The following is a 17,905-nucleotide window of genomic DNA, read 5'->3' on the forward strand; positions in this document are numbered from 1 at the left end:
AATTCCAGCATTTGGGAGGCTGAGTCAGAAGGATCACCATGACTTCAAGTCCAGTTTGCACTACACGGTGAGTTCAAGACTAGCCTGAACTACATACCAAGACCCTGTTTAAAAAAAACAAAAACAAAAAATAACATTCAGATTAGTGTTTCTTCTCCCTGGGGAAGAAGGCAAAATAGTATTGGTAATGTTTAGTGACTAAGACAAATTGTGGGGTCAAGGTGATTTGTTTCATTAAATTTCATTACACATAGATATTCTTTTATCCAGACAGAGACTTTTCAGACTACTTCAAAGAAAATTTCAGAGGCTGAGGATCCAAGAATTGGGATCCTAGCACCGCCCCCCACCCACTGTCCTTTCTTCAAGAATGCCCATGACTTTCAGTTACTTGGAGCCTGGGAAATTTAAATAGATTCCATCCTGGACAATGCAGGCAAGTTGGCACAATTTCTGTTTACCAAGGCCTTTTCTCTCCCACCCTTAAGGAATTGCTCCAACTCTGCATACTTTGCATTCATTTCCAAAGTGTTCTGATGCTAGAGTGGGCAGGGTGATTTTGAAGTTTATTGGGAAAGTTTCTCTGCACCTTTGTAGCCGTGCATCGTTCGTAAAGTCTGATTGCAGAAACACTGCATATTAATTATATAATGTGACTACAGAAATGCACAGTGATTACAGTCACGGGTAATCTTGTCACCAAATGATAATCACTTCTGATATTTTGGTCTCTTTTTTCTGAGTGTACAAATACACAGAGTTTATTTGTTTATTTTTAAAAATGGGATCACTGGGCCAGGGCTCAGGGGCACTGCAGCTGCTTTGTGAGCGCAAGGTCCTGGGTGCGACCCCCAGTATCAAAAAAGGAAAAAAAAGATTATATGCTCAGTATATTTAAAGCCATGAAACTGAATGAGATCAATAAAAGGAGATTTAGCTGGGGATTTAGCTCAGTAGTTCTGCCTGCCTTGCAAACACAAGGAGATCAATCCCTGGTACCCCACCCCCAAAAAAAGAGTATAAGTGGAAAAGATGTGATTCAAAGACTGAATCTCCACTAGGGCCCAACTGGAGGTTGAAGAAATGAAAAATAGACAGAGAAGGTAGCCAATAAAGTAGAAGGGATAAAAGGAGAAGTAGTGTCTGAGAAAACAAGAGAAAAAAGGTACTTTAAGAATATTAAACCATGTGTGGTGGTACACACCTATAGTCCCAGCCCTCAGGAGGCTGAGGCAGGAGGATTGCTGCATGTTCAAGACCAGCCTGGACTATATATACTGAGCTGGGTGTGGTGGTTCATGCCTGTAATCCCAGCACTTGGGAGACTGAGGCAAGTGGATCATTGTGAGTTTGAGGCCAACTGGGACTACATAGCAAGACCTTGTTTCAAAAAGAAAGAAACCCGAGTTTGATCCTTTGTACCAAAAAAAAAGAAAAAAAAAAGAAAGAAAGGAAGGAAGGAAGGAAACTGAGTAAAGTCCAGTGTGGGACATGCAACTCCTCAGCTTGGGCAAACTACAAGACAGTCTCAAACAAACAAACAAACAAAAAAGGAAGGCCTGGAGATATAGCTCATTTGTAGAGTTCTTGCTGGCATGTGTGAGACCCTGGGTCCAGTCTTAGCACCAAAAAAAAAAAAAGAAAAAGTTCATTATTATTAAAAAGAATACTGGGACAGTTGCTACTGATGAGTCAAGAGAAATGACTATTGGATTTAGCAACATGAAGGTCTTTGGTGACCATGATGAGAATTATTTCCATGGAATGGTAGAGGTAAATGCTTGCCTGAAGTAAGCCCAAGAGAATTGCACACACACACACACACACACACATATATATATGCAGAGTCTCACTATGTAGCTCATGGCAATCCTCCTGCCTCAGCCTCTGTGTGCTGGGACTACAGGTATGTGTTACAATGCCCAGCACAAAAAAGTATTGAAGGAAGATTTTTCTTTATTAAAGGACAGGAGAAAATGGAGGGGTGATAGCAAGGAAATGGGTTTTGTTCTTCAAGGGGATAAATTACATCAAGTTTACACACTGAAGGGAAGTCCCATTAGAAAGAGGGAAAGTGCAGGTATAGAAGAAGAGGGGAGAATTCCTGGGACAACCTCACAGAACAGGTGGAAGGGCTTGCCTCAGATGGGAACAGGAATATATATATGAAGATATGATTGCTGCTACCATAAATCCATTTATTGTGCATGGTCATGAATAAAAAATGAAAGCAAGGGCCGGAGATTTAGCTCAGTGGCTCTGCCACCTGCCTTGCAAGCCTAAGGACCTAAATTCCATCCCTGGTACCCCCCAAAAAAAACAACAAAAAACGAACAAACAAACAAAAGCAGTCAGCATGGGTTTTACTCTAAATACACTGAGCCTTCTGGGTGTAGACACCAAAGTAGGCAGAGGTATAAATAAAATCAAAGCTCCAATTTTGATCAAATGAGCAGTATTTTTTGTGGCTTTAGAGCTACGTGTTTCCTCAAGTTATTTCATCCAAAATAGGTTGACAGCCAGGGATTTAGCTCAGTGGTTCTGCTGCCTGCCTCACAAAAGAGGATGACACATATTCCCTCCAGTGTAGTTTTTATCAGTTTCTATTCAATATCCCCCTATTAATTCTGATCTTCCACTTTCTTAGTCGTCAGTACCACTGCCTACCTAATTCATCCTGCCTCTCAGTGTGATGCCTGGGTCAGGCCTCCAAGCTTTTGTGGTCCATGTCTGTGACTTTACTCGTGTCTGTACATCTTCTCATCACCTCATCCTTTTTGGCTTTCTGGTTTGATAAATTTATCATCAGATGTGACATCTCAGGTCACATCTTTCCCAGGCTGATCTTCTCCAGGAGCCTCTGTTTCCCTCTCCTTGAATAGGACCCAGGCTGCATATAAACTCTCATGGGACATAAAGTTTCTCATGCAGACAAAACATTTTCAGATATAATCTGTCCTATGTATAACATATGTTCCACTAAATACTCACTGATACTATTAAAACAATCTTCTAGAAACAATCTTCCAATAATCTTTGGAAATTATTTTTATATGAGAAGAAAATTTCATTAAGTTTAATATAAACAGGTACTAATACTTTACATACTTTGCTTTAAATCAGAGGAAGCACATTGTTGTTTGTAGTCTAATAAAAGAGTTTTAAGCAAACAAAATCTATAGAAGTATGGAGAATAGATGATATTTATGATAAGTTGGGAAGTTGCTAATGTTGCGATTTGTGGGGGCGTCGAGACAGGTTCTCACCATGTAGTGAGACTGACCTGGAACTCACTATGTAGTTCAGGCTGGTCTCGAATTCACAGCGATCCTCCTGCCTCAGCCTCCCGAGTGCTGGGATTACAGGCATGCACCACCACACCCGGCCTAATGTTGCAATTTAATTTACACAAAAGAGCATGTTTTGAGCCAGGTGCATTGGCCCATTCCTGTAATCCCAGCTACTCAGGAGGCTGACGTAGAATTTGATGGCTTCTGGGAAGATGGTGGAGTAGTGGAAAACAGAGAAAAAGCCTCTTTGAGATTTGGTGTCCAGCTGGAATATAGCAATGTGAGGAAGAGAAGAAGGAAAGTGGGTCCTCGGGACCCAGCAAAGATCTGAAGCAAGAACTAAAGCCCACAGAGACAGCAAAGAGAGAGACTTCAAAGCAGAAGAAGGCGGTGCCAAGCAGTGCTTCCTCCCTGAGCCCTGACTCACTGTGTGGGAGTGGTGGCTTGAACCTGCAGACACATGGTGACTACTAGTGACCCCAGAGGCCTCCATGGAGAAATAAACCAGTGCAATGGAGCAGTGGACACAGCAGGCTACAATTGGCTGGTTAATTGCTCTGTTTGAATGTACCCAGGAAAGGGTGATTGGCTGGTAACCATTTTGGAGAGGGGGCCAAATGAGCTCAGATGCTGAACAGCTGTGGGCTGGCTTCACCTAGTGGCTCCCAGCGTCAGGGTGAGGCAGAACCAAGTTCAAGCTGGCAGGAGGTCAAAGAGCCCAGTTCAAGCTGGCGGGGAGCTGAGATCAAGCCGCAGGAGACACATGGAGCATTACAGGTTGAACAAATAGTGTTCCAGCCTCACAGCCAGGAACCAGCCTGATCTTAAATGGAACTAAAGGCGCAGACTTGATGGGAATAGCTACTATCCTGCTTGAAATCTATGGCTGGCTTCCTGGGATTAATCCACACAGATCTGGGCCCTGACTACCAACTCTGTGCAGCAGTGACAAGAGACATGCCCCGAAGTGGACAATTTTCCCCTCCTCCTCCTTCCCCTCCTCCTCCTCCTCCTTTTTATTTTGTTTCATTGTTTTCCTTGATTTTTTTTTTGTATGAATGTGAGCATTTTTTCGGTTTTGTTGTTGTTCTGTTCTATTCTGCTCTGTTCCTGTTTTAATTTCTTCCTTCTCCCTTTCACTCCTGTCTTCATCACCAGTTTCCCAAAGTTTGAGGAATCTTCCTTTGTCTTCCAGCCTTGCTTATAATCTCTGCCTACTCTTCTATTTCTCTATTTTTTTTTTCCCAATCCCTTTTACGTGTTCTCCCCTGATGGTCAAATCACCAGCTGTATAAAACAAATATCAATGGACATAAGAAACTCAAATAAGGAAGGGAATTTAGCTCAATGGTTCTGCCACCTGCCTTGCAACTGCAAGGACCCGAGTTCGATCCCCAGTACCAAAAAAAAAAATAAATAAATAAATAAATAAATAAATAAATAAGCACTAGCACAATTGTAATGGGGACCTCAATACCCTACTGCCACAAATAGACAGATCAACTAGACAAAAAAAATCAACAAAGAAACATCAGAACTGGACCAAACGTTTGAACAAATGGACTTAGTAGACATCTATAGAGTGTTCCACCCCATAATATCAGAATATAAATTCTTCTCAGCTGCACACAGGACATTCTCAAAAATGGACCACATCAAGCTCACAGAACTTGCTTAAGTAAATGCAAAGGAATTGAAATTATCCCATGCATATTATCAAAGAGTAGTGTAATGAAATTGGAAATCAATGGCTAAAGAAGCCACAAGGACAAAAAAACAAAACAAAACACAAGGACTTCATAGACACATGGAAATTAAATAAAACTCTCCTGAACAACCAATGGGTCACAGATGAAATTAAATGAGAAATTAGACAGTTTCTACAATTAAATGATAATGCCAACCCAAATACCAGAATTTATGGGGCACAATGAAAGCATTTCCTACGAGAGAAATTTATAATGGTGAATACCTATATTAGGAAAAAAGAGCAAGATCAAATAAACAACTTAATGTTGAACCTCAAGATTCTAGAATAAGAAGTGTCAGCCAAGCCCAAAGCAGGCATAAGAGAGGAAATTATAAAGATCAGAGAAGAAATTAATGTAATGGAAATGAAGAAAACAATACAAAGAATCAATAAATCAGAGTTGGTTCTCTGAAAAAGTAAATAAAATTGATAAACCCTCAGCCAACCTTACCAAAAAAGAAAAAAAAAAGACTCAAATCCATGCACATAGGAATGAAATGGTTGAAATCATAACAAATCCTGCAGAAATCCAAGAGATCATCAGTAGCTACCTTGAGAACCTGTATTCTAATTGACAGAAAACAGAACAAATGGGTAGATTCCTAGATACAAAGCTGAACAAAGAAGATATAAAAATTCTAAATAAACTAATATCAGTCAATGAAATTGAAGATGTAATTAAAAACCTACCATCAAAGAAAGCCCAGGCCCTGATGAATTCACTGATGAATTCTACAAGAAATTTAGAAAAGACCTAATGCAACTACTTCCCAAACTCTTTAATGAAATTGAAAGGGGAGCAATACTCCCATATTCAATCTTGGAAGCATCATCCTGCTAATAAAACCAGAGAAGGACACAACCAAAACGAGAACTGTAGGTCTATCTCTGTAATGAGCATAGATGCAAAAGTCCTCAATCTTAATGAACATAGATGCAAAAGTCTTCAATATGATACTGGCAAATAGAATGTAGCAAACCACCAGAAGATTATACCACATCACCAAGTAGGATTCATTCCAGGGATGCAGGGATGTTTTAACATATGCCTATTAATAAGTGTAATATGCCACATTAACAGAGCCAAGGAAAAAAAAATGATCATTTCAATAGATGCAGAGAAAGTGTCTGATAAAGTCCAACACCTATTAATGATAAAAACCCTATAGAAAATTAAAATTGATGGTCATTATCTCAATCTGATAAAAACCATCTATGGCAAACCAACCACCAACGTCATACTAAATGAACAAAAACTGAAATCTTTCACTCTAAGATCAGGAACAGAACAAGGATGTCCGCTGTCACCAATCTTACTCAATTTAGTTCTGGAAACATTAGCTGGAGCAGTCAGACAAGAGAAAGAAAGAAAAGAAATACGGATAGGATAGGGAGGAGTTAAATTATCATTATTTGCAGATTACATAGAATACCCCAAAAACTGCACCAAAGGACTTCTACATTTATTAGCCAAATTCGGTAGCATAGCAGGATACAAAGTTAACACTCAAAAATCAATAGCATTCCTGTACACAAATAACAAACTCAGTGAGAGAGAAATTAGGGAACAACACCTTTCACAATACGATCCAAAAAATTAAATACCTAGGAACTGATCTAAAGCCCTTTACATGGAAAACTACAGTACTCTGAAGGAGATGAAAAAGGATATCAGAAAATGGAAAGGTATCCTTTGTTCTTGGGTAGAAAGAACCAATCTAGTGAAAAAGGCCATACTTCCAAAATTGTTATACAGATTTAATGCAATCCCAATCAAAATACCAATAGCATATCTCACAGAATTAAAGAAAATCATCCTAAAATTTATTTGAAACCAGAAGAGAACTAGAATAGCAAAAGCAATTCTGGGCAACAGAGGCAAGGCAGGGGGCATCACAATCCTCAACTTGAAATTACACTACGAAGCTACTGTGATAAAAAACAGCATGGTACAAAAAAAAAAAACAGGACCCAATAGACTGGAAGATCAATGAAAAGATTAGAAGATGTGGAAATAACTCTAAATACACACACCCACCTTATCTTTAACAGAGGAGCCAAACACCTTCACCGGACAAAAGACAGTCTCTTTAGTAAATGGTCCTGGAAAACCTGGCTTTCCAAATGCCGAAGATTGAAGCTAGCCTCTTCTCTTTCACCATGCACTGAACGAAAGTAAAAATGGATCAAAGATCTAAATATTAGAGCAGAAACTCTAAGTCTGCTGGAAGAAAGAATAGGTAGAACTCTTGAAAACATTGGTGTAGGCAAAGACTTTATTATCAAAACCTTGATTACACAGAAGTATTCCAAAGTATCAACAACTGGGATTTCATCATATTTAAAAGCTTTTGTACACAAAAAGAAACAGCCAACAGAGTGAAGAGACAACATATAGTGTTGGAAAAAAATTTTGCCAGCTATTCCTCAGACAAAGGACTAATATCTAGAATATATAAAGAGCTAAAAAAACCCAGACCCCCAGCCAAAAATGCACATCTGAAATAAATACACACTTCTCAGATGAAGAAGTAGAAATGGCAAATAAGTATATGAAAGAATCTTCAACATCACTGGCCATTTGAGGGATGCAAATTAAAACAACACTGAGATACCAACTCACTCCAAAAAGAATGCTATTATCAAGAAATCAACCAATAATAAGTGCTGGTGGGGATGTGGGGAAAAAGAAACCCTTTTCTATTCTTGGTGAGCATGTAAACTGGTTCAACCACTATGGAAATTAGTGTGGAAATTCCTCAAAAAATGAAAACTAGACCCATTTGACCCAAATGTTCCCTCTCTTGGTATCTTCTCAAAAGGATTAAAAGCATCCAACCAAAATGAAATATGCATACCCATGTTTATACTAGCACAGCTCATCATAGCTAAATCTTGGAAATAACCCAAATGCCCATCAATTGATGAAAGGATAAAGATGTGGTTTTTAATACAATGGAATAATACTCTGACATAAAGAATGTTAAGCTTGAGACATTTCTAGCTAAATGTATGCACCTTGAGTCCATATTTTCTTTCTTTCTTTCTTCTTTTTTTTTTCTTTTTGAGACAGGGTCTCACTGTGTAGTTGAGACTGACCTGGAACTCACTATGTAGCCCAGGCTGGTCTCGAACTCACAGCAGTCCTCCTGCCTCAGCCTCCTGAGTGTTGGAATTACAGGTGTGAGCCACCATGCCCAGCTTGAGTCTATATTATTAAGCGAGATAAATTGAACATATGTGTTTAGATATCACATTGTTTCTCTGGTCTCAGGACGAAACTATACAAAAGATATTGGGAAATGTGAAGAAAACGTTCAACTGAGAAGCAGATAAGGGATGGGGGAGTGGGAAAGGAAAGAGGAGGAAAGAAAAAAAGGATAGAGGGAAAATGAAAACATGGCTTTTGTAAATAAGGAGGAGAAGGGTGGAAGGATGGGGAGGGGAATGGGAAACAAAGAAACAAGATACATTATGTACAGGTACAAATGATGAGTGTTATCCCTATATATACAAAAAGTACCAATAGAAAAATCATCACTGTTAAAAAATGTGCAAACAATGAAATGCTTTGGTATTAAAATAAAAAAAAAAAAAAAGAAAGACAATGAAGTTGAGGCCAGCCTGAAAACTTAGTGAGACCCTGTTTCAAAATAAACACGTCCCTGGGTTCAGTCTTCAGTACCCCACACATAAGTGTGTTTAAATGTGTTAATCAGGAGGCATTCAGTGTTTATAGTACTCGCTTCCAACAAAGTTTCCCACTGAGACAGTCAGTCCACAGTCTGTTAGGTTTTCTTTTGTAGGAATGGTCTTCAAGCAGTAATGCCTTGATTTTTAAGGGATTTTTTTGTTTGGTGGTTTGGTTTGGTTTGTTTTTTTGTAGTTGTGGAGATGCAATCCAGGGCTTTCCACTTACTAGACAAACTCTCTCCCTCTGAGCTACTCCTCTACCTCTTGTAAATTTAGTAGCTTTCAATCATTTGACAAGGAGATTTTTAAAAATCTTGTTTTTTAAAAAAATCTTAATTGTTAACATGAGAAACGTCCAAATACATCTTGTTTAAGTAACTGCGTCTTGCCCATATATAGCAATTAGTTTATCTGAGCTTTAATCAATGGCTAGGAACCTTTTGGGAACTCCAAAATAACTGCTCCCAACTCTGATCTCAATCAATAGGTTATATTTATAATAGTTTGGGAAACATCTGTGACATAGACTGGGAAAGAGTCCACCCCTGGAATCCTTGGGGCTTGGAGAAGGTATCTGTTATTCATGCGTGTTGTGGCCCTTACTTTCTGTTCAGAGTCACTAATGAACAGGTGGCTGGGAAAGCCAGTCTTTTTTATTCTGGTATAGCAGGGCCGTCGGGCTAACCTTGAGTCACAGGGAAGTAGGCTCCTCTGACAGCTCTTCCTGTGAATTCCTGAGGATGGTCATAAAGCAAGCAACTCGCAGGGAAGGAAGGTCTTCTATAATAGCAAGCGATAGTTCTTTGGCTTTGTGCAGATACTTTGTGTTAAACAATAGCTGAGGGACTTCCACTTCCTGCGGAAGTTCTAACTGGGCCTCATGAGCTATTGGAGGATTTTTGTTTTAAAGATAAAGTCTCTGTATGTTGCCCGAGCTGATTTTTTGTTTTGTTTTATTTTTGTGGTACCAGGGGTTGAACCCAGGGCCTCTGTATTGAGCTACATCCCCAGTCCATAAGTTTTTTATTTTGAGATAGGGTCTTGTTAAGCAGCTAATTTGCCAGGCTGGGTTTGAACTTGCGATCTTCCTGCCTCTCCCATGGTGCTGGGATTACAGGTGTGTGCCCCCATGCCCAACTGCCCAGGGCAGTCTTGAATTCACGGGAGTAAGCAGTCCTCCTACCTTGCTTTCTGAGTACCCTGGACTAAAGGCATGCAATGCCATGTGTTGATCTATGCTCAGAGTATACCCCATGTATCAGAGAAACAACCAATAGGATGCACACATATGCATGCATGTGCGTGCACACACACACACACACACACACATTCCCTTATTTTAAGGAATTGGCTCATGTGATTGTGCAGTTTGGCTTAGTCTTAATCCATAAAGCAGAATGGCAACTTATGTAGGAGTTGATGCCTCTCTCTCTCTCTTTATTTGAAACATGGTTTCACTACATTGCTCAGAATAGACTCAAACTTGCCACGCTCCTGCCTCAGTCTCCTAACGGTTGGAATCACAGGCATGTGCCAACTGTGCCCGGAGATGCTTCAGGCTTTCTTCTGACATTTGTGTGATAGGCTGGCTGGCTAGGACTCAGGCAAGACTTTAGGCTGAATTTCTTCTCCAGGAAATCTCTCTTTTCTCTTTAGGCCTTCCACTTTTTAGCTGAAGCCTATCTGTATTATCGAACATAATCTCCTTTACTTAGATGTTACAAAATATCTTCAAAAATCTACAAAATATCCAAAGCAAACGCTTACATTAGTAATTGATTGAATAACTGTGTGCTATGGCTTAGCACAGTTAATATGTAAGTCTAACTATATATACTACTTCATATCCCATTGCTATAACAAAACACTTGAGGTTGGGTAACAAAGACGAGATGTGCATTGAGGGGATGAAAGTCCACATAGCATGATGTTATTTCTAGCAAGGACCTTGCTGGTTGATAGCATCACAGTGGGAGAACAGGGGAGAGGGAGAAATCACATGGTGAGAGAGGAAACCAGAGAGCAGAGAGGGGCTAGTTATTTTTTTTCTAACAACCTTCTGCCAGGTGTGGTGATGCTCACCTATAATCCTAGCACTCGGGAGGCTGAGGTAGGATGATTGGCACCAGTTTGAAACCAGCCTGGACTACAGAGTGCATTCAAGACTAGACTGGACTAGACAGCAAGACTTTGTAAAAAATTGAAGCTAACAAACCTCATCTGAGAACTGACTAGGGTAACTAGGGGTCCCATGAGAGCTGTATTAGTCTATTCTGAAGGTGGCACCTCCACCTTCCACCAGGCCCTCTCTCCTTTCTCTTCTTTCCTTTCTCTACTTGCCTCCCTCCCCCCTCTTTTCTTTCCTTTTTCTCTCTCCCCCTCCCTCTCCCTCCCTCTCTCTCTCTCTCATCCTCGCCCTTTTCTTTTTTTTTGCACTTTTGACTGAACCCAGAGTCTCTTGCATTAAGCTACAGATCCAGTCCTTTAAAATTTTTTTTCAAATTCTTGGAAAGTCTTTTTTTAAATTTTAAAAATTCTTGGCAACTCAATAACTTGCCAAAACTGGGCTCTGAATTGTGACACTCCTGCCTCAGCCTCCCATAATGCTGGCATTGTAGGCATATGCCACTATGCCCAGCTTAGGCTCCACTTTCTAAAGATTATGCCACTGCCCAACATTATTATAAGGAAGACCAACCTTCTAACACAACTCTTGGCAGGGGGACACTCCAACCTTATCCAGATAGTAACACCATTATACTCCATTTTAATACTCTTACAAAAATAGCTGCATTTCACTGGGCATTTGCTATGTGCCAAGTATATTATTTAGTACCAACCAATGAGACCAAGAGATAAGTAGATTATCAATCCCATTTTACAGAGAGTAAAGCTTAAATTTTAGAATAGTTAAAGCAATTTGCTTAAAGTCATGCAACTAGTAAGCCATTGAGTCAGGATTTGAACTTAAATCTAACCCCTAAAAGTTCCTTTGGTCTCTTACAGTCTCTTATTGTTTAGGCCCCAGGTCAAATCACTGAAAGTACCCCAAAGCTGACAGTCACAGGCCTGCTAGTGACCAACTCACTCACAGTGATCCCCGGACTCCAGCACTACAGAAACTTCCACAAAACTTAGCCCAGAAAAATTCCCAAAGTGAAGGTAAGCAATGTAAGAATGAGAGGCAGGTCCGCAAGCCCAACCGCCTACACTGCTTTTGAAGGCAACACCCATAGATGGAAGTTTCATTCTCCATGTTGACTTGTCCAGCATTGCCCAGATTCACTATCTGCTGCATCAAGATTTTGCAGATAGATTCTCTTCACTAAATGCCTAACATTTTAATCATTAAATCCTTCAGGTTTGTCTTTGGGACTCACCTTGTCTCAGTTTTTCTATTTTTCTCTCTTGGTCCGATTAACAAATGATTAATCATTTTCAGAAGCACCACTGTGCAGAGCTGAACTTTATGTTCTAATATGAGAGAAGATATATAATAAATGTATGGATAAATAACATAAGATAATGTCACACAGTGCTGAAGGGTATGAGGAAAACAAAACAAGATGAGTTAGAGGCAGCTCAGGGGTAGAACCTATTATACATAGGGGGTCAGGAAAGGCCTTTCAAAATGATATTTGAGCTGACATTTGAATGACGTGGAGAAGCTAGCCAGAGTGAAGCAGATCATGAAGCAGAAGGAAGTTTAGTAGGTTCCTAGAAGGATCAGAGTAGCTAGGGCATAGTGAACCAGGGACAAAGTGATAAAAGGTTAAATTGGAGAAGTAGGCCAGGCCAGCTCAACAGGCTGTGGAGTCTACGAGTTTTATTCTAACTGAATTGGGAATTTATTGGAAAACTGATGAGGATGATGTAATCTTTGTATTAATATTATTAATATGACTAGGTGCTAGAGACTTCGAGATTGACTTAGGTGCTAGAGATTGAACCCAGGCCTATCAGAAAAGATAGGCTGAAATTATTCATTTCAAGGTGTGAATAATTCAGTCATTCCCAGGGTATCTTTCCTAGCACCCACATGGAATAAAACCTTATTTAAATGACTAGGTCTCTGATCACGAAACATTTGACCTTAGCCAAGAAGTTGCCATGGAGCCTTCCATTATGGCTGTCTGTTATCACTGGGCTGTCCTGTAGTGAGCGTCTAGTCCTATTCAGGAAACATTCCCTTTGTGTTCAGGTCCTGGCACTTTCCCATATCCATTTCAATAGATAAACCAAGAGATCATGAACCAGCAAGGTAGGAATCAGGCTGTTTGGTATTTTCTTAATACTGCTAATAAGAGTAAGCATTGAGTAGTATTTATTTAATTCTCATAGTAACTCTGGGAGATAGGTATTATTATTATTATTGTTACTTTGGAGGTAAAGGATTTGGGGTTCAGGAAAGTAATACCGGAGCCAGGCTGAAACCTAAAACTTGCTTGCTCTAAAACTCAGACCAAACAAGTTCAGATAACATTCATCTCAGAGAAACAGGGTGCACAAGTGTACAGCATGAAAGGAACAAAATGAATTCTGGGGTGATTCACTGAAGTGTAATCTTCCTGCTGCCCCATCTCTCTCTTCTTTGAGACGTCTTGAATTCTGGGGTGATTCACTGAAGTGTCATCTTCCTGCTGCCCCATCTCTCTCTTCTTTGAGACGTCTTGCCATGTACTTCAGAGTGACTTTAAAATCACTACCAAGCCCAAGCTACTCTTGCCTCAGCCTTCCTGGTGCATGCTGGGATTACAGGCTGGCATTTATAAAACCCCCTCTCCCTTCCCTAACTTTATGGAAATACATCACATTTCTTCCCCTCTGGTGCTGAGGACAGGATTGAACCTGGGGCTTTAGGCATTCTTTTTTTTTTGGTCTCTCATTTTAAAGTAGCCTGATGCTTCAGCATGTCCTTGAGGTCTCACTTTCCCCAACAGATCTTATCCAAGTATTTCCTCCAGCAAATGCTGTAATGTGCTCTTCCTGAGAAGATTCTGGTAGAACAAGAAAAACGTACCTACCTTCTTATAGAAAAAAAAAAAAAACCTTTGCTGTGGGAAAGAGGCTTTATTTTACAATTTGTTAACAAATGTATATGTAGTGAGCCTGGCATGAAGGCCCATATTTGTAATCCCAGCGCACAGGAGGCTGGGGCAGGAAGGATTGCCCTGAGTTTGAGGCCAGCCTGGGCTACATAGTGAAACTCTGACCCCCCCAAAAAAGGGGGGGGGACGGGCACATGGCTCACTGGCACTGTGCCTGCCTGGCAAGTGCAAGGCTCTAAGTTTGATCCCCCGTACCGCAAAACAAAAACAAAAACAAAAACAAACAAAAAACAACAGTGGGGAAGATCTGGGGAAGTTGCTCAGGGCAAAGGCCATGGTCTCCAGTTAAACAAACAAACAAACAAAAAACCCCAAGTACCCTTAGGACATCCCCTATTTTTTGGCCAGTCTCAGAAGTGCTCATATGCAGGATATATAAAATCCGCGAAGCGCTGTTTCTTTCTGGTTTGGGAATAATAACACTGACACCTCAGACTGACAATCACCTCTTCCCGAGGCAAGCCCCCAACCATCTCAAACTTAAAACACCTTTTAAAACCCATTCCTATTCCTGTCTCTCCATTATTGGAAATAGAGAAATCTTGGCAAGCTCTTCCCAAGTTTTCCCCTGTATCCTCCATTTCCGTTTTCCTTCAGCTTCTAGAAACCCAGCTTCATCTACCAGTAGCTTTCTGGTCACACGCTCTCTTCTGGTGTTTAGCGGTACTGCAAATGAGACCCAACTACCCACGATAAACCATAAATTTACAATGCCTCCAATAAAATTAGAAGATAAGCAATAACCCAGGGGAAAAAATAGTAAGTGCTCTTTATACATACAGAACATTTACAAATCGATAGAGAAAGAAGCCAACAAGCCAATAGAAAAACTGACTAAGATTATAAACAAGTTATTATAGTTCACAAAAACCTGAATTTTGGTCCATGTCTAGATAATTCCACAGGATTGTCTTAGTCACTTTCCTCCTCCCTGGGACACAACACCCACAGCTTAAAGGAGGGGTGACTTATTTTGGCTTGTGTTTCCAGTCTATGGTCAGATGGCTCCAAGGTGGGGCAGCATGGCAAGGAGCATGGAAGAGGGGAAGCTGCTCAAGTCATGGCAACCAGGAACCAGAAAGAGTGAGGAGGGACTTGGGGGAAAGAGATAAATCTTTCCAGGGCACCTCCCTGGTGACCTGCCTCTTCCAACAATACCCCATCTCCTAAGGGCAAGTCAGGTATATGCCCCCCTAGTCCACTTACCTTCCAAAAGCCCACTGTATGCACCCATGAGGCTCTTGGGGATCAGCTGGATATAAACCATAACAAAGAACATTTAAGAAAGTGATAAGTTAAGAATTCAGACATTTAGCTGGGCACACTGGCATGTGCCTGTAGGTCCAGCTACTTGGGTGGCTGAGGCAGGAGGATCCCTTGTGCCCAGGAGTTCCAGCATGGGTGACATAGTGAGATCCCCTCTCGAAAACAAAAAGAAAAGAGCTGGGGATTTAGCTCAGTGGTGCCACCGCCTGCCTCACAAGTGCAATGTCCTGAGTTCAAACCTGGTACCAAAAAAAAAAAAAAAGAAAGAAAAGAAAAGATTAGAATGATATGTGGCAAGAATGAATTTATTAACTTTCTATTGTATTCCTAGCTTATATTCATTTATATATTTGTTTAAGAGTAGAGGAAAGAAAGGGGGAAGAATCCAGTCCTGAGAAGTGATTATAGACTCAAACTGGGTATGATGGTGCACACCTGTAATCCCAGCACTTGGGAGGCTGAGGCAGGAGGATCAGTGCAGGTTCAAAGCTAGCCAGGGCTACATAGTGAGCTCAAGGCCCACCTGCACTACAAAGCAAGAGCCTGTCTCAAAAAAGCAGACAAAAAAGAAATGATTATAGACTCTGAAGAAGCATGGCAAGTGATACCAGAGTAAAATCCAGACAGAAATTACATTTCTTTTTCTGAGATCCTCTAAGCATAATGTTTTCTTTTTTTTTTCTTTTTTGAGATGAAGTCTGGTTTTGAATTCCTGGGCCCATATCATTGTCCTCCCTCAGCCTCCCAAGTAGCTAAGACTAGAGGTATGCCTACCCAGTTAAGTGTAACTTTTCTCTTCTTTCTTTGGTTTTTTTTTTTTTTTTTGGTGTTAAGAGACAGGGTGTTAATATGCAGTTCAGGCTGGTCTTGCACTCACTGTATTGCCCAGGCTGACCTCAAACTCCTTTCGATCCTTCTGCCTCAGCCTCCTGAGTACTAGGATTATAGGTGTGAGCCACCACGCCTGGCTTTAAGAGTAACTTTTAAACGTGAGACTAATATTATTATGTAACACAGTTTCATATGTACTGATGTGTTTGTGGTGACAATTATTTACAGTTTCTCAATGACTGGTTTAATTAGCACAGCACATTATATTTTTTAGTGATAGCTAGTGGTGCAACAATATCTTCCATTCTTCATGCCCTTCTATAGTCATGCTACTCTCCCCATTAGAGGATGAAATCCATGTCCCTCTCCCTCATCATGGGTATGACTTCATGACCGTCTTCACCAACAGAGTACATTGAAATCAATCCGTACCATGCACTTCTAAGTCTTAGTGACTTAATGACTGCTCATTCAGTCTTAGAACTTGGCCTCCATTCTGTGAGAACGCCCAGGAAGTCATGGAGAGGCTCACGTGGAAAGGAACAATGCTCCTGGCACCTTAATGTGGGGACTCCAGGCACCCATTGAACTACTTCTGCTGGTGCCAGATGGAGCACAGTCAAAACTTTTAAACTGAGTGTTGCCCAAATTGCAGCTTCATGAGCAAAACAATTGAGTGTTCTCATTTCTAAAATTTCTGTAAAGCCAAACACAGTAGCACTCTGAGCTACTCAGGAGGTTGAGGCTTGAGCCCAGGATGATTGCTTGAGCCCAGCCTGGACAGCATAGCAAGACTATATCGCTTGAAAAAAACAAAAAGAAGCCTCTGCATTTTGAAGAAGATTATTACAGACCAATTAACATGTGAAACAACTGGAACAAATGATCAGAGATTACTGTGTGTCTTCCAAAGTATGATAGTCATTTCATTTTTTCATTAAATTTATTTTATACCAAACTCTGATGCTGGAAATACAGTAGTGATTGATTGCAGCAGATGATATCCCTTTTCTGATAGGAAAGGTGGATGAACTATAAACAAATTAGTAGATCAGATGTATAATTGGTACATGGTAGTAGATACTATAGAGAAAAGGCAGGATGTGCAGAGTGTGGGGTCTGTTTTAGATGCAGCAGTTAGAGTAGGCCTTTGTGAAAAGACAAGTGAATAGAGCTGAAGAGGTAAGGCGGACACCAAATCGAAGCCTGGTGAGTGGCAGTTAAAGCAGGGGGAACAGCTAGTGCAAGAATCCTGGGAGGAGCATGGTCGGAGGCCACTGTGCTACAGCAGGATGAGGAAGGGATGGAAGGCGAAGTGAGGAAGACAGAGAGACGCGGTGGGGGTGAAAGCATACAGGCCTCTCTAGGCTGCGACGTGGGGTTGGGCCATGCGGGTTTTGAGCACAGGAATGACGTGATCTGACTTATATTTTAAAGAATATAAAAAGAATAGCCTGGCTGTGTGGAGCATGAACTGTAGGAGGGCAAGGTTCCAAGCAGACAGAACTACGGAACTGTTAAGAGGTGAATGCAGCCACCTGGACAGTGGCAGTGGTGGCCTGGACTGGGGTGGTAGCAGGCGAGGAGGGCGTGGATGAGGAGTAGCCAGACGCCCCCACTGGCTCTTTCCCTCTCCCCTCCTCCCCTCCTCTCCCTCTTCCTCCTCTCTCTCCCTCTTCCCTCTCTCCCGCCCTTTCTTCCTCCCTCCTATTTTGTTTTTTGGGGGGAATGGTTTACGTATATATTTTAAAGTATTGCCACTAGGAAATGGATGTGAAATTTGAGAAAAAGAGAGACACCAAGAATGACTTGAAGATGTTTGGTGCTACTTGCTCTACATCAAGTATGTTTTGCATATGTGACCTATGGCCTCACTCTGAATCCTGCCGTCATTCCTGTATTAAAACACTCATCTGATGGCTACAATGTTCATCCCAAGTGCCATTCAGATGATTCCTTTAAGCACA

At 41.0% G+C, this 17,905-nt stretch overlaps 1 long non-coding RNA gene across 1 annotated transcript; it reads right to left on the reverse strand.

Moving 5' to 3' along the window:
- Nucleotides 1-10,252: 10,252 nt before the first annotated feature.
- LOC104876727 lies at nucleotides 10,253-15,074 on the reverse strand. Its single transcript, XR_784390.1, has 3 exons — nucleotides 15,048-15,074; nucleotides 12,114-12,207; nucleotides 10,253-10,472 (listed from the first exon to the last, which is right to left on the reverse strand). It is a non-coding gene; the product is annotated as an uncharacterized LOC104876727 (long non-coding RNA).
- Nucleotides 15,075-17,905: the final 2,831 nt, after the last annotated feature.

Source organism: Fukomys damarensis, unplaced genomic scaffold, assembly GCF_012274545.1.
Source record: "Fukomys damarensis isolate Sample0158 unplaced genomic scaffold, DMR_v1.0_HiC HiC_scaffold_33, whole genome shotgun sequence".
NCBI lineage: Eukaryota > Metazoa > Chordata > Mammalia > Rodentia > Bathyergidae > Fukomys > Fukomys damarensis.